Source organism: Dama dama, chromosome 6, assembly GCF_033118175.1.
Source record: "Dama dama isolate Ldn47 chromosome 6, ASM3311817v1, whole genome shotgun sequence".
NCBI lineage: Eukaryota > Metazoa > Chordata > Mammalia > Artiodactyla > Cervidae > Dama > Dama dama.
Window position 1 is genome coordinate 14272281 of NC_083686.1, and position 24800 is coordinate 14297080.

A 24800-nucleotide genomic window follows, 5' to 3' on the forward strand; every position below is an offset into this window, starting at 1 on the left:
GGGACAGACAGACACGGGGGCTCAGACAGGCAGCCCCCTCCACACTCTGTTCATGGTGCTGTTCCGGTTCCCAAATGTATGGTGGGGAGTGTCCCTGCAGAAGCTGAGGGTCCATGTACCCCTCACCCATCTCTCCCTGTCAGCCCAATTTCCTGGTGAGTACAGTGAGCCCCAGAAAGGTAGAATCACCTGCACAAGGCCTGGTGACTCATCTGGATGGGGACTCAGAGTCTGAAGCTCAGGTGGTCAGGCCCCCTCCCTGGTCCCAGAAGCTTTCTTCTCAGAAAGGGGCCTAGACTTTGCCAGACTGCAGGGGCTCCTGGCAAGGGCCTTGCTTACCTGTGTGGGCTGGGAACCTGTCCTGGATGATGGCGGACATCAGCTTCTGCACCCCATGCATCCCGGTGTTCAGACGTCCCACAAACATGTCACTCACCTTGGGGGTGTGAGTCCCGGTGATGGCTTCATGGTGCTGGACCTGTGTCCCCGCCCCGAGCAGGACAAGAGTGGGGTCAGGACCTGCCCCTGCTCAGCACCTGCTCTTCTGGGACCCAGTGGGCACAGGCTCTCTTTCCTTCTTAGCAGGTGCTGGTGGGGAAGGAGGGAGTTCCTCCCACTTTACAGAAGAGGAAACTGAGATCGGAGGGGCTGATGGATTTGCCCAACTTTGAAGACCTTGTGAAAACCTATACCAGACTCCCTGACCTGGGACAGAAAACAGACTTTCAGAGGGACCCTCCCCAGCTTGATCACTGAGGAAGGTTTTCTCATTTCTCCTTGCTATTATTTGGAACTCTGCATTCAAATGGGTGTATCTTTCCTTTTCTCCTTTGCCTATCACTTCTCTTCTTTTCACAGCCATTTGTAAGGCCTCCTCAGACAACCGTTTTGCCTTTTCGCATTTCTTCTTCTTGGGGATGGTCTTGATCCCTGCCTCCTGTACAATGTCATGAACCTCCATCCATAGTTCTTTAGGCACTCTGTCTATCAGATCAAATCCCTTGAATCTATTTCTCACTTCCACTGTATAATGGTAAGGAATTTGACTTAGGTCATACCTGAATGGTCTAGTGGTTTTCCCTACTTTCTTCAATTTAAGTCTGAATTTGGAAACAAGCAGTTCATGATCTGAGCCACAGTCAGCTCCTGGTCTTGTTTTTGCTGATTGTATAGAGCTTCTCCATCTTTGGCTGCAAAGAATACAGTCAATCTGATTTCGGTATTGACCTTCTGGTGATGTCCATGTGTAGAGTCCTCTTGTGTTGTTGGAAGAGGGTGTTTGCTATGACCAGTGCATTCTCTTGGCAAAACTCTATTAGCCTTTGCCCTGCTTCATTCTGTACTCCAAGGCCAAATTTGCCTGTTACTCCAGGTGTTTCTTGACTTCCTACTTTTGCATTCCAGTCCCCTATAATGAAAAGAACATCTTTTTGGGGTGTTAGTTCTAGAAGGTCTTGTAAGTCTTCATAGAACTGTTCAACTTCAGCTTCTTCAGCATTACTGGTCAGGGCATAGACTTCGATTACTGTGATATTGAATGGTTTGCCTTGGAAATGAACAGAGATCATTCTGTCATTTTTGAGATTGCATCCAAATACTGCATTTCAGACTCTTTTGTTGACCATGATGGCTACTCCATTTCTTCTAAAGAATTTTTGCCCACAGTAGTAGATATAATGGTCATCTGAGTTAAATTCACCCATTCCAGTCCATTTTAGTTCACTGATTCCTAAAATGTTGACATTCACTCTTGCCATCTCCTGTCAAACAGGAGAATTTGACTTGATTCATGGACCTAATATTCCAGGTTCCTATGCAGTACTGCTCTTTACAGCATCGGACTTTACTTTCATCACCAGTCACATCCACAACTGGGTATTGTTTTTGCTTTGGCTCCATCTCTTCATTCTTTCTGGAGTTATTTCTCCACTGATCTCCAGTAGCATATTGGGCACCTACCGACCTGGGGAGTTCATCTTTCAGTGTCCTATCTTTTTGCCTTTTCATACTGTTCATGGGGTTTTCAAGAAAATTAGAGATACCAAGGGAGCATTTCATGCAAATTTGGGCACAATAAGGGGCAGAAATGGTATGGATCTAACAGAAGCAGAAAATATTAAGAAGAGGTGGCAAGAATACACAGAAGAACTATACAAAAAAGATCTTCACGGCCCAGATGATCACGATGGTGTGATCACTCACCTAGAGCCAGACAGACATCCTGGAATGCGAAGTTAAGTGGACCTTAGGAAGCATCACTATGAACAAAGCTAGTAGAGGTGATGGAATTCCTTCCAGTTGAGCTCATTCAAATCCTAAAAGATGATGTTGTGAAAGTGCTGCACTCAATATACCAGCAAATTTGGAAAACTCAGCAGTGGCCACAGGACTGGAAAAGGTCAATTTTCATTCCACTCCCAGAGAAAGGCAATGCCAAAGAATGCTCAAACTACTGCACAATTACACTCATCTCACATGCTAAAGTAATGCTCAAAATTCTCCAAGTCAGGCTTCAACAGTATGTGAACCGTGAACTTCCAGATGTTCAAGCTGGGTTTAGAAAAGGCAGACGAACCAGAGATCAAATTGCAAACATCTGCTGGATCATAGGAAAAAGTGAGAGAATTCCAGGAAAACATCTATTTCTGCTTTATTGACTATGCCAAAGCCTTTGATTGTGTGGATCACAACAAGCTGTGGAAAATTTTTAAAGAGATGGGAATACCAGACCACCTTACCTGCCTCCCAAGATATCTGTATGCAGGTCAAGAAGCAACAGTTAGAACTGGACATGGAACAACAGACTGGTTCCAAATTGGGAAAGGAGTATGTCAAGGCTGTACATTGCCACCCTGCTTGTTTAACTTATATGCAGAGCACATCACAAGAAATGCTGGACTGGATGAAATACAAGCTGGAATCAAGATTGCCAGGACAAATATCAATAACCTCAGATATGCAGATGATACTACCCTTATGGCAGAAAGCAAAGAATAACTAAAGAACTAAAGAACCTCTTGATGAAAGTGAAAGAGGAGAGTGAAAAAGTTGGCTTAAAACTCAACATTCAGAAAACTAAGCTCATGGCATCTGATCCCATCACTTTATGGGAAATAAATGGGGAAACAGTGGAAACAGTGAGAGACTTTATATTCTTGGGCTCCAAAATCACTGCAGGTGGTGACTGCAGCCATGAAATTAAATGACCTTGGAAGAAAAGCTATGACCAACCTAGATAGCATATTAAAAAGCAGAGACATTACTTTGCCAACAAAGGTCCATCTAGTCAAAGCTATGGTTTTTCCAGCAGTCATGTATGGATGTGAGAGTCAGAACTATAAAGAAAGCTGAGCACCGAAGAATTGATGCTTTTGAACTGTGGTGTTGGAGAAGACTCTTGAGAGTCCCTTGGACAGCAAGGAGTTCCAACCAGTCCATCTTAAAGGAAATCAGTCCTGAATATTCATTGGATGGACTGATGCTGAAGCTGAAACTCCAATACTTTGGCCACCTGATGTGAAGAACTGATTCATTAGAAAAGACCACGATGCTGGGAAAGATTGAAGGCAGGAGGAGATGGGGATGACAGAGGATGAGATGGTTGGATGGCATCACCGACTCAATGAACATGAGTTTGAGTAGGCTCCAGGAGTTGGTGATGAACAGGCAGGCCTGGCATGCTGCAGTCCATGGGATCGCAAGGAGTCGGACACGACTGAGCAACTGAACTGAAGTAAACTCCCCAGCTTCACCTCCGTGGCCCAGTCATCCCGTAAGTACTACTAACTTGCTCCAGATGTGCTCCACACGTGACCTTGACACTCGTCTGCATCCTACAGGAGCAATATTACCTCTTCCTCACAGGAGAGAGTTGAGTCTCCATCTCCATGGGGTGAAGCCACATTTGTCCCCACTCTGATGGATGGGAAAGTCAATCCGTTTTCCCACCCCCCCCCCACTCCCACATACACAATGACTAGTCCTGCCAACAGTTCTCTTTGTGAATGTCATGGCCAGTGTGGCACATTTCTGACTGCAGACAAGTTTTTATCACTTCTTGGTTCTCATCAGTATGGTGGGAGACAAGCAGAGATGAAATTTGTGGACATCTTCTTTTGTGGCAGCCACCGAGATCAGCAGTGTATATGTATTGTCATAGTCAACTGCCAGCCACCTGTCTAGGTGGACATGGGCTTCTGATTATCCAGGGAGAGAATCAGGCTCAGAGAGGGAAAGTCACTTGCCTGAGGCCACACAGCTCAGCTGAGATGTGAACCTGCAGAGGATGGCTGGGCACCAATACTGCCCCACTCTGCCCTTTACCCTCCGGGTGGGTCTGGTTCTAAAGCTCACTGAAGCCACCAGGGGGAAGTCTGGGGACCTAGCCTTGATGCAGCTTCATCATGCACGGGTCCCGGGACCCAGGGTGACCTCACTGTTCTCATCTGTCAAGTGGACCTGTAGTGACCAGGGACCGGGAGGCTCTGGTGGCCTAGGGAGGGGGATGCACACACCCAGGAGGGTCCGATCCTGTTCCTGCCATGGAGAGGTGTGGCGTTACCTTGGAGACTGCCCAGCGGAGCCGCTGGAGCTGCTGCAGGAACGAGGCTGGGTCCAGGAACCCGTGGGGAGCCAACAGGAAGCGTGTGAACATGGACTCCCCAGCGTAGAGTAGAGCGCTGGCTCGCCGCGCCAGCCCCTTGAGTCCACTTCAGGAGGCGTAGAACCCGGTCCAGGACTGAAACACACCTAGGAGGAAAAGGCTAGTAGTGGCTAGGATGTCCTGGAGCCCCCTAAAAGCCTCAGTCCTGGAAGACAGAGGAAGATGGGGTCAGTGATGGGTAGACTCCTACCAGGTTACCCGGGGAGGCAACCTGGGTGGGGGGTGATATCAGGGCTCCTGCCCCAACCAGGCCAGCAACTGCCCAGGAGCCCTTGAGGAACTAAGCAGGTGGCAAGGTCAGGCTGGGCTGCGCCAGGCCTGGAGAGGCCTGGGTGCTGAAGGACTATGATGGGGACAAGACAGCCCAGTGAGCCTGGGACCCTGGGAAAGCCTGTGAGCAAAGGTCCCGGAGGATTTCAGGGGAGGAGGGAGTGGGATGAGGGCCAAGAGGACAGGACCCAGAGGGGAAGTGCCTGGAGTGCTGGCAGCCCCTGTGTGTCACTTCTAGGGTGAACAGGATCCTGGACAGGCCTGCATTCCAGTGGGGTCCCTCTGGCTGCCTGCGGGGAGGGGTGGGAGGGATGAGAGAGCCCAGAAACCACTGTCCTCACCCTGGATTGAGAGGACAAGGGGGTGTGGGTGGGAGGACGGAGGCTGAGCACCTTGGGGACAGGCTGTGTCTCAGCAGGTGGCTCACTGTTCCCTACTATTTCTGCTTTCTGCCTCCTCCCCTAGGCTGGCTGTGCTCCCATTCCCTGTTCTTCCCTCAAAGGACCTGGCTCAGACCAGGAGGGGTAGCCACATGGCCTGGGGAAGGATCACAGCTGTGGGGCCAGATGCAAGGGTCCTCCACAGCTCCTCCCCCATGTCGAGTGTGTACAGGTCAGACACAGTCCCTCCACAGCCTCAGCTCTAAGCTCAGCACCAACTTGCCAAGGCTGTCAAGATCCCACTGTCCTCCGATCAGGACCCAAGCCTCCTCTGTTATGTCCAGTTTCTGATTAAATGGCGTCTCCTCCAGGACTCAGCAATGTAGCCACGCCCACTCCACACACCCACAGGACTTCTCTGCGTCCTTTCCACCTGGATGCAGCCACGTCCATACAGACTTCTTCTCCCCCCGCCCCGCACCTCCGACCCCAGCCTCAACATAACCCCACCTACATCCTTGTAACCCCTCCCACCTCAAGTGTAACCAGGCCCACACAGAGCATCCACTTTCACCTGGGGCAGAGCCCTGCCCACATCTATGTAGCCCCTCCCACTTCCCATTAGGGGAGAAGAAGCCAGTCCTTCCCTAATCATAGGTCCCCAGGAGGTGTCCTGAGAGCTAAACAGCTTCCCCTTCTCACCACTCAGATGAGAGGCCAAGGCCCGAGAGGCACGACCAACCCAGGTCTGCGGGAGTCAGGGCAGCGCCCAGCCCGGAACCAACCCCTCCTGGTGGGGACCCATCCTGGTGTCTCTTTGCAAGGGAAGGAGATGAGAAGAGAAGCATTTACGGTTGAACTGCCGTGTCGGTGTCCCTCCAGTCCTCCTGGGCCCCACTTCACTGATAACCAAACGGGGGCTCAGAGCGGTGACATCCCTTACTGGAAGCAACCCAGCCCATGAGGTGAGAAGCTGTGATCTAAGCCCAGGTGAGCGTCCGAGTCACCGTGTGGGGCCAGCCCTCCTGAGGCACCGTGCCTGCCGAATGGTGAGGGCGGGCAGCGGACAGGCCCGGATAGACCTAGCTCCAGGGACCCTGGCCCCATGGTGAATGTTCAGCTAGAGGACGCCCCTGTGAGCCTGGCTTACCTGCCTGTCCCGTGTGGAGAGCCTCACATCTCCTCTCTCCCTTCCACAAGGACCTCTCCAGCTGAGTGATCCCAGCATGGATCTGGGGCTGGGCAAAGCTGGCTGGAGGCAGGGTCTGATTTGTCCCTGGGATGTCCTGGCTAAAGCTGACCTGGGCCATTTCCAACCTTGATCCTACCTTCCACAGCCTCTTGGCTTCTCATTCTGTGCAAAGATGGAGCAGGAGGACAAAGATCCTTCAAGGACTCCGGGGTTTTATGCAATCAAGGTTGCAGAGGATTCGACCATTTGGCCAAAAGCATTCCCTACTGATGTCCTGATCAGGCCCTGGGCCGGGCTGTCTAGGGTGTTTCTGCCTCCCCAGCTATGGATGGGATGCTGTGTGTGGGAAAGTCCTGCCTGGCTTGGCAGACAGGGGAGCCGAGTCTGCAAGGAGCTCAGCATCAGGGACCGTGGGGCTGGGCCTGAGAGTTCTGCTGATTCTGGGCTGCCTTTAAGTCACCGCAGGCCCTGAACTAAGATTCCTTAGGAGGGACTGCCCAGATCATGTCCCAAGTGGGACCTGACCCCATGTGACGCAGATGCTATCATAAACTATTAACTGCAACATCTGCTGTGACCTCTCTCTGGGTCAGGCACTAGGCTAAGGGCTCTCCTCCTTCTCCTTCATTTTTACCTTTGATGCACTAAGCACCACGAATATCCTTCTTTTCCTAACAGAGGACAGATCCCACGGTATGCATATACCCAGGCAGAAGACTCACCGCAAGACCTTTCACCCCTTAGACCAAAACCATCCCAGCCTCCAGGACACAGGCTTGAGGAAGACAAGGTTCCCCAATAAGGACTATGTGGTAATCAGTGAAAACTGGGGCCCTGGGGGCAAGGAGGGGCCAAGGGATCTAGCCTTAAAGTCAGGAAAGGCTTCCTGGAGGAGGTGACTTTCCAGGAAGAGAGGGTGGGAGGAGAGCACTCCCACAGGGAGCACGGTAGTGAAGGGCATAGAGACAGGAACCTGCTGAGTGTGGACCCTGGTGAGAGGTTCATCGTGGTGGGACCAGGCTGTGTACCTTGGTGGATCAGGTAGGTACGAGCAGTGCCCATATCTCCCCCAGTCCCCCGAGCAGGCTCCAAGCTCAGGGCTGAGCAGACACTGCGTTTGGAGGCATTTTAACTCCCTGGCACCAAATCACCACCTTAACCCCCAGAGGCTCATACCTGAAGAATACGGCAGGAAGTCACAGTGGTCTCGGACCTGCACTGGCTTGTGTTCAGAGTACAGAGTTTGGAAGTATTCTCCCAGCATGGCGTACACCATCAGGACACCAAACTGGGGTATGTGCTTGTTGATGTAGCCCATTAGATGGTCCATGTTGGCAAATTGCACCGAGGCATTGAAGAACTGCCTGTCGCATCCCTGCAGGCCAGGGAACAGAAGCAGTGCCTTGCAGAGCCCAAACTAAACAGGGTGAATTCCCCTTCAACCCCCAAAGACCACCCTCCCACTCCCCATGGTGGGCAATAACCTTTCAAGTCAGCTGGCAAGCTCAATGCCCTGAGTGTTTCCTTCTATCTCCCACTCTCTTTATCATGTTATAACTTACACCCCTAGGACTGGTTTATCATATAGCTGGATATTTGTACTTCTCCAGTACCTTTCCCCAATTCTCTTCACCCTGACCTCACCTCTGGAAACCACGAATCATCTCTTTTTCCTTAAGTTTGGTTTTTTTTTTTCATGAATTCACATATAAGTGAGATCATACGTCTTCCTCTTTCTAATTGATTTCACTCCCTGAGCATTTGTTAGAGTCCATCAGTATTACTACTTACTAATGTCATTAATAGTAACAACATAGTAAGTATAAATAACAATGGTAATGGGTTGCTCATGTTTATTGCCATTAATTTCATCTTCAAAAAGGTTGTCAAAATTTAATACAGTTGGTAAACTCTTATATATCTACCAAGACTGACTCATGAATAAGTAGGAAATCTGAACAGACTGATTACCAGTTACAAAACTGAGTCAAAGTCAAAAAACGTTCCAGCAAACAGAAGTTCAGAAACAGTTTCATTGGTGATTTCTACCAAAAATTTAAGAGAAAATAATACCAGTGCTGCTCAAACTCTTCCAAAAAATTAAAGAGGAGGGATTGTTTCCAACTTAATTCTGTGAGGCCAACATTACCTTGACAGCAAACAAACAAACCAAAAAAGAATCCTGCAGAAAACAGGTGTACAGGTTGATATTCTCGATGAACATAGGTGAAAATATCCTCAAAAAAAGAAGTGTTAGCAAACCAAAGTCAGCAATACATGAAAAAAATACTACACCATGGGGTTTATTCCAGGGATCCAAGTATATTTCAACATCCACAAATCAATGTTGTATACCACACTGGGAAAATGAAAGATAAAAGCCATACATTCAACTCAAGGGGTGCATAAAAAGCATTTGATGAAATTCAACATCCTATTATGATAAAACTCAACAAAGTGGGTAGGGAAGGAACATGCCTCAACTTCAAAAAGGCCATATGTGACAAGCTCACAGCTAACATCATGCACACTGATGAAAAGCGAAAAGCTTTTCTTCTGTGATAGCCAGTGGGAGTTTGATGTACGACACACGGAACTCAAAGTCGGTGCTCCGTGACAACCTGAGCTATGGGGTGGGAGGGAAGAAGGAGGGGGATTCAGGAGGGAGGGGACACATGTGTGCCTATGGCCGATTCATGTTGGTGTATGGCAGATACCATCACAATATTGTAAAGTAATTATCCTCCAATTAATATAAATATTTTTTAAAGCCTTTCTTCTAAGATCAGAAAAAAGTCACAGATGTTCACTCATCACTTTTATCTAACATATTATTGGAAATCCTTGCCATGGTAATTAGGCAAGGGAAAAAAAGACATCCAAATTGGAACAGAGGAAGTAAAACTTTTGGCAGATGTAATGATACTATATGTATAAAAACCCTAAAGACAAAATCTGTTACAAGTAATGAATCCAGTAAAGATGCAAGATACAAACTCAATATACAGAAATCACTTGCCTATTAGTGTTTCTATCCACTAATAACAGACTCTCAGAAAGAAACAAGAAAACAATTCCACTTTGCATCAAACTGATTAAAATACCTAGGAATAAATTTGACCAAGTAGGTGAAATGTCTGTACACTGAAAACTATAAGACATTGATGATTGAAATTTAAGAAGACACAAATAAATGGAATGATATTTTCTGTTCACAATTGAAAGAATTTACATTGTTAAAATATCTATATTACCCAAAGTAATCCACAGTTTCAATGCACTCCCTATGAAAATTCCAATGTTCATCACAGACACAGAACAAACTATCCTAATATTTGTGTGGAACCACATAAGACCCTGAATAGCAAAGGAAATCTTAAGAAAGAAGGATGAAACTGGAGAAATCACCTGCCCTATTTTCAAACTGTACTCCAAAGCTGCAGTAAGCAAGATAGTCTGGTACTGGAATGAAAAGAGACATGTAGATCAATGGAAGAGAACAGAAAGCTCAGAAATAAGCCCAGGCATATATGATCAACTACTTTATGGCAAAAAAGCCAAGAATATAAAATGAGGAAAGGAGAGTCTCTACAATAAACGATGTTGGGAAAACTGGAAGCCATGTAAAAGGATGAAACTGGACCACTGTCTAACACCATGCACAAGAACTAACTCAAAATGGATTAAAGAATTGAACATAAGACTTGAAACTATGAAACTCCTAGAAGAAAACATAGGTGGTAATCTCCTTGCTGAGGCCTTTGTTGCTGGACCAAACTCTGGTTCACTCATTCCATGCAAAGCAAAGCCAAACTACTGATAACTGGGTTTTGTAAAAAAAAAAAAAAAAAGTATGTACATGTATATGCATACATATATGTATACACACATATCTATATCTATCTATTTATGTATCTATGGATAGAGAGTTTATTTGCAGTGCACCAAGCAAGGAGAATGGGCAGCTCATGCTCAAACAATCCAAACTCCCAAACGGCTTTCAGAGGAGAATTTTCAAAGGCAACATTAGATGTGAGGGTTGCAGCATGCATTATTAGCTCATGGAATTTCTTTTCCTTGGTTGGGGTATTAGGGTATTTCTGGCTCCAGTTAACCTGACATCTACATACTGGTGGTCAGCACACAGTCAACTCCTTTGCCTGGTGTGGGTTTTTGTGTCTGCAAAACAACTCAAGTACTTGGCTCTCGATAGTATCCATAGTCCTTGGAGGATCTGCAGGTCCTAAGCTATTCTTATTTCCTTTTCTTACTGCATTCCTTTGTCTCTTCATTTTCTCTTTTCTCTGATTGAATTTGCTCTTGGAAACTCAGGGAATATCTAGGAAGCTAAAGCTTTTCTACAAAAAAGAGATGAGGGACAGGGAGGGTGTGGGAGTCTGTCCCTGAGAAGGGTCCTGCTGGGTTTCATTTGGATGATACTTCTCTTTTGTATTTGACACCAAAAGCAAGGGTAACAGAGGAAATAATAAATAAGTGGAATGACATCAAACTAAAGAGGTTTTGTGCAGCATAAAAAACTTCAAGAAAATGAAAAGACAACCTACCAAACAGGGGGAAATATTTGCAAATTATATATCAGATAAAGGATTAATACCCAAATTATATAAGGAACTCATACAACTCAGTAACAAATAATGGATTAAAAATTGAACCAAAGACCTGAACAGACATTTTTCCCAAAAAAGACATACAGATGGCCAATAGACACATGGAAAAATGCTCAACATCACTGATCGTCAGAGACATGCAAATCAAAACCACAAGGAGATACACCTCACACCTGTCATAATGGGTTTCCTGTCACATAGTAGAAGCAACGAGTGTTGGTGAGGATGCGGAGAAAGGGGAACCCTCTTGCACTGTTGGTGGGAGTATCAACTGCTGGGGTGAAGCCACTGTGGAAAACAGGCTGGAAGTTCCTCAAACAATTAAAAGTAGAGCTACACATGATAGCGTCTGGATATTTATCTGAAGAAAACAAAATTACTAAAGATATCTGCACCACCATGTTCATTGCAACATTATTTAAAATATGAAGATATGAAGTCACCTAAGTGTCCATCAGGGCTTCCCTGATAGCTCAGTTGGTAAAGAATCCCCTGCAATGCAGGAGACCCCAGTTTGATCCCTGGGTTGGGAAGATCCACTGGAGAAGGGATAGGTTATCCACTCCAGTATTCTTGGGCTTCCCTTGTGACTCAGCTGGTAAAGAATCAACCTGCAATGTGGGAGACCTGGGTTTGATCCCTGGGTTGGGAAGATCCCCTAGAAAAGGGAAAGGCTGACCACTCCAGTATTCTGGCCTGGAGAATTCCAAGAACAGAATAGTCCTTGGGGTTGCAAAGAGTCGGACACGACTGAGTCACTTACACTTCACTTCACTTCTAAGTGTCCATCAAGAGAGGAACAGAAAAAGAAAATGTGATATATATGCAGAACAAATTGTTATTCAGTCATTTAAAAAAACACACAAGGAAATCCTGCCATGTGCAACAACATGGATTGGAACTTGAGGGCATTATGCTAAGTGAAAGAACTCAAATAGAGGAAGATGAATGCCATATGATGTCATTTATATGTGAATCTTTAAAAAATAACATGAAAAATAAGCTCATGTACAGAGATAAACTGGTGAATGCCAGGAGTAAGGGCTGGAGGGTGATTGAAATGCATGATGGGGGTCAAAAGGTACAAACTTCCAGAAGCAAAATAAATGAGTCATGGGGATTAGTGTATAGCATGGTGACTGTCACTAATAATGCTATGTTCTATTTTTGAAAGCTGCTAAAAGAGTAGATATTAACCTTTTCATTACAAGGAAATATTTTATATTTATGTGTGGTGACAGATGTTAACTAAATCTATTGCAGTCATTTTGCAATATTTACACGTATGGAATCATTAGGACGTACATTTGGAACTAAAACAATGTTATATGTTAATTATATTTCAGTAAAAAAAGAGAAAGCAGCAGTATAAAAAAGTTTCCCCTAAGAGTCACAGTATTCTAAATTATCATTGTTGAAGTTTGACATAAAATATAATTATAGTGAGAATATATGTAAGAGGCAGGGCTCACAGGAGGCAAAATCTTACTTTGAGATAAAATTATGCAATGCATAAAGTTGTTCAAATGCATTGCATGTGTAACTCAAATCTTAGACTCAATCTGATATCTATCATCTCTGATTCCATACATTAAAGTTTGCCTCTCCTGGCTCACAGAAGTTTTGCAGAGGAGACCTCTGTCCAGCTCTCAAGGGCACAAGGAGATAGGAGCAAAGAAAGTTCTCTTTAGGCTTTGACAGGTGAGCCCGGGCAAAATTAGTCCTAGAAGTGGCCAGTGTAATGAGACCATCAGAGTTTATTGGTTCTCAGGATGACTACCCTGGGGCTCAGACAGTAAACAATCTGCCTGCAATACAGGAGACCTGGGTTCAATCCCCAGGTCAGGAAGATCCCCTGGAGAAGAGAATGGCAACCCACTCTTATATCTCTGCCTAGAGAATTCCATGGACAAAGGAGCCTGGCGGGCATGCATGACAGTTGCTCAGTCACATCTGACCTTTGCGACCCTGTGGACTGTAGCCAGCCAGGCTCCTCTGTCCACGGGATTCTCCAAGCAAGAATACTGGAGCGGGTTGCCATGCCCTCCCTCAAGCTGGCTAAAAAGATAAATTCACGAGATCTATATGTGTCATCTGTCTTCTGAATTTTGTTATGAGCTCACCACAAAAAATGATGAGGATGGATAGCATGATAAACAACTTAACTTCCCTGTCACAGGTAGACAGACCCCTGAGACAGGGCCGAGCAGCCCCAGAGAGCCTGCCTGGATCCAATCAAAGGCTTTGGTCAGAGGGCAGAGATGCTCATGACTGGACATGCAAGGTTTGTTCCAGGGGTGCTCAGAGCCATCTCCAGAAGGAAGTACTGGATCAGCATGTTACTGAGGCAAGCCTAGATTTATAAAACCTATAGGACCCCAATTTGACAGTCTTCATAATGGATTGGGTACAGGAGGGCACACAATGATATAAAATTTTGCGATCTGGACCCAAGTTATTTTAGGTGTGCATGCGTGCAAAGTCAATTCATTCGTGTCCAAGTCTGCGACCCTATGGACTGTAGCCCACCAGGCTCCTCAGTCCATGGGATTCTACAGGGAAGAATATTGGAGTGGGTTTGCTGAGCCTTCCCCCAGGGGATCTTCCCAACCTAGGGATCGAACCCATGTCTCTTACATTCCCTGCATTGGCAGTCAGGTTCTTAACCATTAATGCCCCCAGGGAAGCCCTTTATTTTAGGCAGATGTTTTTATTTTCCTTTTGTAAACCTCAAATTCTATTTTGAATTGTTGAGTAAGTAAATATTTCATCCTCTTGTTTCTTTACTTCCTGCAGACATTTTCAGTTATGCTTCAAGCTGCAGCTAAAGTAATATGTATTTATATATTTTGACTTTGTCATGCCAATTGGCCTATTGACCTAATGTATAGAATTTTGTTTGCTAAAAATTTTTACTAATATATGCACCTATATAAAAATGTAGTAAATAAAAATAGCAAACAAAGTAAATAGCATTTAAAATGGTAGTCAAATGCTAAAAAGCAGGCTGTGGGACTTATCTGATTGAGTCTGAACACAAATTTCACTTTCCCAACTGCCCTGCTAAGTAGCTGTGTGGCCTTAGGAAGATTTCTTAACCTCTCTGACTCTCAGTTCCCTCATCGGCAAATGGAATAACATGCTGCCTGCCCCCTCCGCCCAATGGGGCAGATTAAATGTATAAGGCAAGTGTATCCCATAGAACAGTGCTTGGGGCACAGTAAGTGAAAGTGAAAGTTGCTCAGTTGTGTCCAACTCTTTGTGACCCCATGGACTATACTGTCCATGGAATTGTCCAGGCCAGAATACTGGAGTGGGTAGTCTTTCCCTTCTCCAGGGGATCTTCCCAACCCAGGGATCAAACCCAGGTTTCCCACATTGCAGGTGGATTCTTTACCAGCTGAGTCATAAGGGAAACCCAAAAATACTGGAGTGGGTAGCCTATCCCTTCTCCAGTGGATCTTCCCAACCCAGGAATCGAACTACAGTCTCCTGCATTGCAGGCGGATTCTTTACCAACTTAACACCTCTCTCAGTAGGGGCTCCATAAAGTTTAGCTGTGACAACAATGAGGATGCAGGGTTAGGCACTGTCCCCTGGGCATACTTTTGGCACTTGACCTCAAATTGAACCTATGAAGCAGGTCTTGTCATCATCCCCATTTTACAGATGAGCAAACTGAGGCTTAGAGGGCCCTGAGTCTCACAGCAGCTGAGTAAGCAGCCAGGATTCAGGCCCCAGCCATGAAAAGGGAAAAGGAGGAGATGGCTAGGTAGAAGCAAGAGACCCACTTGGGTGAGGGACTGCATTTCAGATGGGAGAGTCTGGGGTTGACTCAGGGTGGGGGAAAGAGCTGGTAGAGTGGGTGAGGACTCGAGGGTTGGGGGCTGCAGGGAGAGAGGCCTGAGCCAGAGCTGGGATGGCTGCCTGGCCCACTGCCCAGATGGAGACTGATCTGGTGAGAGGTGGACCTGAGTCCAAGGTGGTCCTCTCAGAGCAGTCCTTGGGAAGAGTTGCGGAACCCTGACTTACCCAGGGCCAGAGGATGTATTATGTCAAAAACCAGGGGGCTCGTTTCCTCACATTGTAGGACAGGGTGTTAGCATAGCGTTGGATGTTGCTCAGAGTGACAGAACAGTCTTGTTGGGGTACATTCCATCCCAGGGTGGATCTGGGAAGACAGCTTTTTCAAATTCCAGTAAAACCCTTTACTGAGAAACAGAGGAACATTAGAGGTGACACCCTGCTGGAAGGGCAGGCCTGCCCGAGGCCTCTGTCTCCCATCAGTTGGACGGACAGGCAAGTGGTGGGCAGATGAGAGCCTAGTGGACAAGAGTCGCCACTTTTCAGCCCTGTGGGATCTCGGGCACGTCACCCTGCAGGGCACCCAGAGCATGGTAGTGAGTCCCCCTCCCCCCACCAGGCCTCTTCTCCCAGCTGCCCCTTCATCCTGCTGACGATCACCCCTCTTCAAAGAGGGGCTCAACCCCGGCCTGCAGCCTCACAGGCTCAAAGGGACAGATAGGGACGGAACCCAGGTCTTCCAACCAGACAGCCCACAGGAGGGCTGTTCCCATGACTTGGAACCTTGGGAGCAGTCTCCTGAGCCCAATGTTGCTGCCGAACGGCTGCTACCGCAGGACCTTGGCTGGGTGTCTAGACCTCAGTTGCTCTTTCTGTAAGATGGGTGCTTGGTGAGTCCCCTCAGGGGTGGCCGTGAGGGTGGGGGCTGACGTGCTTCAGGGAGAGGGCTGGGAACAGGGCCTGGCCCAAGGCAAGAGCTCACGAGCAGTAGCCGTTCCCATCCAGGATGTGTGTGAAGATTTCCTGCTGCGCCAACAGGGACCTGGATCCTCTCCACACGAACTGCATCCCCTGCAAACCCAGAGGGAACAGAGTGAGGGCCCAGGGGCAACAGGGCTGCCCGGCTCCCCTCCCCAGACCCCGCCTGAGTCTCATGGCTCCCTGCACCCCGCTCCTCTCTCAGTGGTTCATGGTCAAGTCTCCCTCTGCTGCCTTCTCCTCAAGATTCCTCCTGACCTCCCAAAGCCACAGGGGGTTGCACATTCACCCCACCCCTCCTCAGGGAAGGACTCTGCCAGGACCTGCCAATCATACTCTTTCTAAATCTGCTTGAATCCCTCCAACATGGGGAGCTCATCACCTCTCATTAAGGGTAGGGTTCATTTTCACATTCTGATGCTTAGAAAGTGCTCAGGGCTATGAAGCAGGGATAAAATCCTGCTTCTAGGAGCATTACATCTGATCCATACACAGTTCCTGACTCCTCTGTGATTGGCACACGAATCCCTGGGAATCACACCCAGATCACACATTTACCTGCAGGAGAATCGAGCTGCCAGAGAAAGTGTGTGGAGTCATTAAAAAGCTTACTTTTTAAAGCTCGGTGGGGGTCATTAAAAAGCTTACTTCTCTTGCCCACTGGGAGCCCAATTCCTCTTTGATAACTCCATGCTACCCCTGTTCTCCAAAACTTATTATCTGTGTGATCCTGCATGAAATCCTTACATTTTTGGCCTTAATTTCTCCATCTAGGATAATTTTAGCACTACCTGTTTTGGGTTGAATAGTGTCCTCCCAAAAAAACATATGTTGAAGTCCTAACCCCTTTAGCTCATATGACCTAATTGGAAATAAGGCTTTTACAGAGGTTATTGAGGAAAAATTATCATGAGGATGGACATTTGTCCATTCAAGTAGGGATAAAAGGAGAAATTGGACCCAGACAGACACAGAAGAAAATGACGTGATGACACAGGAAGAAGTAGGCTGTCTCCAGGCCAAGGACGCCTGAGGCCACCAGAAGCAGAGAGAAGCCTAGAGCAGACCCTTCCCTGACATCCTCAGAAGATGCATGGCCATGTCCAGGGTTGATCTTGGAGTTCTGGCCTCCAGACCAGTGAATAACATTTTCTGTGGTTGGGAGCTCCCAGTTTCTGGTACCTTATTAATTCAGCCCCAGTAATGAGAAACTACATCATAGGCTGCTGTGGGAATTAAAGGAAACCCAGAGGACAGTGGCTCCCACAAGGCCTGGCACTTTGTAGATGGCAAAGGCAGTGTCTCTGTGATTGTTGAATGTTACATTCTTTCGTACTCTCCGCTCACCCATCAGAAGAGTTATTACGTCCCAGGTACCCTGAACCCCCTACCACCTCCTCTCTGCATTGATCACAGTTTACTGAGTGCAGGTCTGTGCCAATCCCTTTGGAGACTCAAAGAAGAAGGCAGCTCCAGCCCAGCTGAAGCAGGGAAGGGGACTCAGAGCCACAGGCATCCGAGCTGGGTCTGCAGCTCAGCCAGGAGCTAGACCTGCGGGAGGAAAGAACCACTCATGCTGGAGGGCACAGCAGGGCAAAGATGGGCCTGGGACATCCCATGGCCTATGTAGCCGCCAGCATCCCAAATGCTCGGGAGAATAGCAGGGGCTCTGAGAAGCAGTGAGAAAAAGAGGGGAAAAAGCAGAGGTGAGTCAACAGCCATGGATGCAGCTCATGGCTCACCTGGTCATTCTGCATGGTCTCCTTCAGGTCATAATCTATCCGGGAGATGATGTGGGCATTGAAGCCTGCCAGGGCAAACAGGGTGGGGGTCGTGGCGGATGCACCAAATGAGTCCACCTGCCAGGAGAACTGCGGCCGGATCCCAAACGTTTCGTAGAGAAACCCGTGTTCTTCTGCAAAGAGATCAGCCTTGCTGATAAAAGTGTGGTGGCCCCTCACCCTGTAACTCCCTGAGAGGCCCTTGACTTTTCAGGGCTGGAGTGCCTTCCATTTGGCAAGGAGGGCCTTGCTGCTATAGATATTAACACAGAGGTCCAATCCCAGAATCATCTAAATATTCTCTTCTTTATTAATGATTTATGAGCCACCACAAATGAACCAAAGATCAGGGTGACTGCAGAAAGTCTCCCAGACTTGATAAACCATTAATTAATGTTCACCAAGGATTCCCCCAAACATTATTTATCAGCTAGGAGTTATAGCCTGCATTGTTTTTAAGATTTATTTATTATTTTTATTTATTGCTACACTGCGAGGCATGTGGGATCTTAGTTCCCTGACCAGGGATCAAACCCACGACCCCTGCATCCAGGAGGCAGATTCTTAACCACTGGACCACCAGGGAAGTCCCCACAGCCTGCATTTTATGGAGAGAAAAGGAAGACTCCAAGAGCGCGAATCACTCTGTTTGTGTGTGTGTGTGTGTGTGTGTGTGTGTGTGTTAGTCGATCAGTCGTGTCCAACTCTTTGTGACCCCACGGACTGTAGCCTGCCAGGCTCCTCTGTCCATGGCATACTCCAGACAAGAATACTGGAGTGGGTAACTATTCCCTTCTCCAGGGGATCTTCCCAACCCAGGGATTGAATCCTGGATTGAATCCAGGTCTCCTGCATTGCAGGAAGATTCTTTACCATCTGAGCCATCAGGGAAGCCCTCGAGTCACTGGTGTTAAGTCCCAGTGGAGGTGCCTGGACCATGAGACCCCTCAGCTGAGTCCAAGACGAGCTGTTGAAGTGGGAACTGCCCTTCATTGATGAGTTGCCCAGGCTGGGACACTGGCTGTGGCCCTGAAGATGATTCCAGGGTTATGGGACAGAGCTGTAATCAGATCCATATACAAGGCTCATCCAGGAAGAAGGTGACATGGGAGGCTAGGGAGGACCTGAGGAAGATTCAGGGTCTAGCGCACAGAGGAGGTGATGAGGGTCAGCCAGGCTGTTGGACTTGGGGTGGGGCTCTGAGCCTTCAGGGACCACTGGGATCAGCAGAGGGGGAGCAGGAAACAGAGGAGGCCAAGAAGGGGCTTCTGGAGAGGAAGGGGAAGACTGGGGGATGGAGGGTCCTGGTTGAGGGAGGGTGGGTCAATATCATCAAACTGGGCAGGGGAAACAGTGAGCTGTGGAGGGCACGCCCTCTCCCCAGAGGGGAAGACTGAGGAGGGCAGGCCTGATGGCTGCAGACTCCATGGCCCAGAATTCATGACTCAGAATTCTCACTTTGCTCACTGGACACCGACCCAAAGCCAAGGGTTTCACTGGTCTGATCAGTCATGGCAAGATCATTTTGTTGTGTCAGAAATTTGTTTTCACAGACCGTGAATGGAGTAGTGGGCACAGGCTATGGTCATATTAAAAAAGATGTATGGGTTTCACCTGCTTGGGTTTCAGGACAAGAATTTCCACCTTTTTAATACAAAAAAAAAAAAAAAGAGAAGGTAAGCCTCACTTGTACTCCTTTTATTCCTTGAATGTGCAAATATGGCTTTATGATGACTGAAGTGGCAGCCATTCTCTGATTATGTGGGAAGTGAAGTGAGAGTCGCTCAGTTGTGTCTGACTCTTTGCGACCCCATGGACAGTCCGTGGAATTCTCCAGGCCAGAACACTGGAGTGGGTTGCTGTTTCCTTCTCTGATTATGTGGGAGAGGATGTGAAAATATAAGAAACGTCAATGGGCTGCAGAATCAGTCCTAAACCTCCCCCCACCCCTTCTTTGAAAGTAAATAGTAAGTATCTTAAAGAATCAAGTCACTGTTATACAGGTTTTCTAGACTCCAGGAAAAAAACATTCCTGAGATTCCAATGAACAAGTGAATATTGAGTGAAACAGCTAATAATCCCTCAAGATTTATTTTTCTCTCTGCCGTTGAGTAACAGAACCACATACTCCTGCTTAGGGAAGGACAATAGAATTCTAGCTGGAGACTGCATCTCTCAGCTTCCCGTGGAAGATAGGCCATGTGACTAGGTTCTGAACAATGGATGTGAGCAGAAGTGATGAGGGTAAATTCTGGGTCACCTTCACAAGGTTGCAGCCTGCCACCATCCTCTTTCCCCCTTCTCTGAGAGGATGGCATTTCCGTGAGGTGAGCCACCTGCAGCCAGGCAAGGAGGGCAGAGACACCCTAGGGGATTCAGAGCAAACGACACAAGCAACTCGGATGCCTGGATTTCTCTGTGACGCAGCGCCCCCTAGTGGCCCAGAAGAGCCTGCAGTCAGATTTTTCCCCACCAGAGAAGTAACCTTCCATCTTGCTTGAGCCACTGGGTCACCTTCATGCAGCTGCTCAAGACCTACCTGGCCAGTGTGTTGTGGGCAGAGCCAGAGTTGAGGGACGGAGCTGACAGAGAGAACAGGAGACATAGGAAAGGTGGTCGCTGCCTCAGCAGGAGAAACCTGCTTCCCTCCTCCTCAGGAGGCTGTTAAGCATATTAGGTTAAGACTCCCTCAAAACCACAATGAGGTACCATCTCATGCCGGTCAGAATGGCTGCTCTCAAAAAGCCTACAAGCAATAAATGCTGGAGAGGGTGTGGAGAAAAGGGAACCCTCTTACACTGTTGGTGGGAATGCAAACTAGTACAGCCGCTATGGAGAACAGTGTGGAGATTCCTTAACTGGAACTAGAACTGCCATACGACCCAGAAATCCCACTGCTGGGCATACACACCGAGGAAACCAGAATTGAAAGAGACATGTGTACCCCAGTGTTCATCGCAGCACTGTTTACAATAGCCAGGACATGGAAGCAACCTAGATGCCCATTGGCAGATGCATGGGTAAGAAAGCTGTGGTACATATACACAATGGGATATTACTCAGCTGTTAAAAAGAATGCATTTGAATCAGTTCTAATGAGGTGGATGAAACTGGAGCCTATTATACAGAGTGAAGTAAGTCAGAAAGATAAACACCAATACAGTATATTAACGCAAATATATAGAATTTAGAAAGACGGTAATGATGACCCTACGTGTGAGACAGCAAAAGGGACACAGATGTAAAGAACAGACTTTTGGACTCTATGGGAGAAGGTGAGGGTGGGATGATTTGAGAGAACAGCATTAAAACATGTATATTACCATATGTGAAATAGATGCATGAGACAAAGCTCTCAGAGCCAGTGCACTGGGATGACCCTGAGGGACGAGATGGGGAGGGAGGTGGCAGGGGGTTTCAGGATGGGGAACACATGTACTGATTCATGTGAACGTATGGCAAAAACCACTACAATATTGTAAAGTAATTAGCCTCCAATTAAAATAAATAAAATTTTAAAAAATGACTCCCCATCTCCTGAACTGCCCTGAGGACTGAAGTCAGTAGGTGTACATCTTGTTCTTAGAACCAGGCGGTTATTGTGGGAGGAAATGGGTGTCCGTCCTCTAGGAGCCCTAGGCGCTTGGCTGGTCTTCAGAATATTATAGAGCCTCACAGAGTCCCCTGGGGAGGAGCCACACTGCAGGGTTCCACGTTCCTTCCCACACCAGTGATGAGAACCCTCATTTGCTAAGATTCTGGATGCCGTGCTGGAGGGCAGGCGTGACCGCTCTGGGGAGTTCAGCATGTTGGGCGTGGTGGGCTGAGACCACAGGTGAGGGCTGTCCCCGTGAGGTCACCCCCAAGGAGGGCGGGTCAGCACCCACCCCCTCCCTTGTGCTCCCACCATTGTCAGGCCAGACCCTGTTCTGAGTCCTGGGGACCCAGAGGAGAATCAGATGACGGTCACTGCCAGAGACCACCTATAGTTCCAGGAGGGAGAGGGGGAGGTGATAAGGTGCTGGGGCCCAGTGGAGGTGCCTGGACCATGAGACCCCTCAGCTGAGTCCAAGACGAGCTGTTGAAGTGGGAAGAATAGGAAACCTTGTGGCTGGAAGCACTGGAGACGTGTCACTGGAGCAGGGCGGGGGCAGTGGGAAGGAGACAGATGGGAAGAAGGCCAGGTGATGAGACCCAAGGCTGCACTAGGGAGACTGGGGAGTTTGTATGAAGACGACTAAAGCGTCGCCGCCCCGTTCCCACTCACCTTGCTACGGCGTCAAACCGAAAGATCTTTAACAGGAGAAAGAAGAAAGTCACGGACTTTGGAGTCAGATAACCAGGCCAGTACTGGCCCTGCAGACCTGCCTGGTGGGGGAAGTTCAGTCTCTCGGCTTCAGCGCCTTCACAGGCACCAGGGCGGGGGGTGACAGCCCTCCTCCTAGGTGTGAGCATGCACGGGGGCACAGGAGCAGCTCCTGGCAGACAGGAGGGCTCTGTGGCAGGCATCGTGATCAAACGTAAAGACAGAAGCATGCAAACATACACTACCACGTGTAAAATGGATAGCTAGTGGGAATTTGCCGTATGAGAGGGAAGTTCGAGAGGGAGGGGATGTATGTATGCCTGTGGCTGATTCATGTTGATGTGTGGCAGAAATCAACACAATATGGCAATGCAATTATCCTTCAATTAAAAATAAATAAATTTAAAAAAAGAAAAGGGATGTGGGGGTCTGAGAAGAGAGGGTTCTGTCGGCTAGACCACCTTTGGGATGGAAGTGGCAAATCTTGACGTAGAATGAGGTCTAGAAACAGGACAGTAGAATTTCAGATGAGGGAGGGACCCCAGATTAAAGAGGGAAAAGAGACGATAATGCTAAAAGGATCTTTAGACAATATCCAATGCTATTTTGGTGTTTGTCACAGGGGGTAACTGGGGTTCCTCTTTCGTGGGGTGATGGCGGAGTTAGAGCTTCAGCCATGCCCTAGAGAAAACCTTAGCTGGTCCACTGAATTTTGCCCTTTTTTGTTGTCAGTTTTTGCAAAATGAGACTGAAACTTATGATGCCTGCCTGCCGGGCTGGTGAAGTGTGGCTTGTGAAAGGCATTGGATGGTGGGAGGGGACTGCGTCCCAGTGCAACTGTGCATGGTGACGGTCATGGTGATGATAGGGATGGTGGTGACAGGGTCCATGGAGGTGGTGTTGGTGTTATTCGTGGCAGCAGGGGTGTTCATAGTGGTAGTGCTGGTGATGGTGCTGGAGGCCTTGGTGTTCATGGTGGGGGTTGCGGAGATGGTGGTTGTGGTGTTGAAGGTGATGATGATGATGGTGGTGGAAGGGGTGGTGGAATGGTGTTGGTGGTGATGATGGTGATCATGGTGTGGTTGATATTGTTTAGGCCGTAGTGAAGGTGGTGGTGGTGTGACGGCGTGGATGTAATGGTTGAGATTATGGAGGACGGTGGCGATGGAAGTGGTGATGGCGGTGGAGGTGATGGCTGAGGAGGTGGTGTTGGAGGTGTGGGATGGAGGAGGCTTGGGACGGACTCGGTCGTGGTATTTAGAGTTGTGATGGTGATGGCTGAAGCGGTGGTGTTGGAGGTGATGCTGGCGGTGATGGTGGCGGGAATGGTGTTGCTGTTGGAGGTGGAGGCATTGATTTTGGAGGTGGTATTGGTGGAGTAGGTGGTAGGTGGAGTGATGACAGAGATGGGATCTAATCTTTACCTAGCATTTACTAGGGACCCACACGGTGTACTCCATGTGCCCTATTTGAATTATCCCAATTTAATTTTGACACCAATCCTTTAAGGGAGGTTTTACTTCATTATCAAACTCATTCATGGAGGAGGAAACTGAGGCTTCAAGGGGTTACATCCCTTGCTCTGGATCACATGTGGTAACTCGCAGAGTCGGGATACAGCCAGTCAGCCCGTCTGGTCTAAAATCACACTCTTACCACCTGCACTCAAGGACACAAGTGTGGCCATGGGACCAGCCAATCACAGTGTTTACCGACCACAGTCTCCTGTTTAGAGGGGAGGATGAAGCCCAGGACCAGGACTCACACACCCAGTCCCAGCCTAACAGGAGACCCAAGGGACCCCAGGTCTGGGGAGGGGTAATCAAACCTGTGAGCTGGAGGATCTGGTCATCGACGTGGGTCACAGCCTCATCGTGCATGACCTGGCCTCCGAGGACAAACTCCAGGCGTCCTTGGTCTACAAGCTGGCGGACCTTGGCATTGTGGGCAGAGAGGAAAAGCCAGGTTACAACTCCAGAGCTGTGCCTGGTTGCATTTGTTGGGGACATGCCTGTAGCATCTCATGGTGCTTCCTTCAAACTCCTCACCTTCATTTATTCTGCAACAGCAGGACCTTGTCTGTCCTGGTCAGCACTGTGTCCAGTACCTAGACCAGCACCTGGGCTTTGGCTGCTGCTTCATCAAATATATATATATATATATATATATATATATATATGCACATGTTTTAATATTTTGCTTTTGAAATCATGTCAGCCTTCTGGAAACTTGGGCTTCCCAGGTAGTGCATGGTAAAAGAATATCCCTGCCAATGCAGGAGACTCAAGAGGTGCAGGTGTGATCCCTGGGTTGGGAAGACCCCCTGGAGAAGGGAATGGCAACCCTCTCCAGTATTCTTACCTGGAGAATTCCATGGACAGAGGAACCTGGCGGGCTACAGTCCATAGAGTCGCAAAGAGTTGGACTCGACTGAGTGACTAACATTTTCACTTTTCATATAATTATCCATATCAGGAAATTTAACATTAATAATGCTGCTATCAAATTCATAGACTTTACTCAAATGTTGCCATTTGTTCCACTGATGTCCTTTCTTTTGTGTAAGAGTCAATCTAGGACCATGAATTGCTTTTAATGTCATTTCTCTTTATTATCCTTTAATTCGCAACATTTCCTGAGCCTTGCTTTTTCTTTCATGGGATTAATAATTTTGAAGATTATCAGCTAGCTATTTTCTATGTGTGTGTGTGTATGTGCTCAGTCATATCCTGCTCTTTGTGATCCCAAGGTCTGTAGCCCACCAGGCTCCTCTTTCCATGGAATTTTCCAGGCAAGAA

At 47.8% G+C, this 24800-nt stretch overlaps 1 pseudogene; it reads right to left on the reverse strand.

Moving 5' to 3' along the window:
• Positions 1-24800, reverse strand: part of LOC133058675 (epididymis-specific alpha-mannosidase-like) — a 66668-nt pseudogene that overhangs the window by 16382 nt on the left and 25486 nt on the right.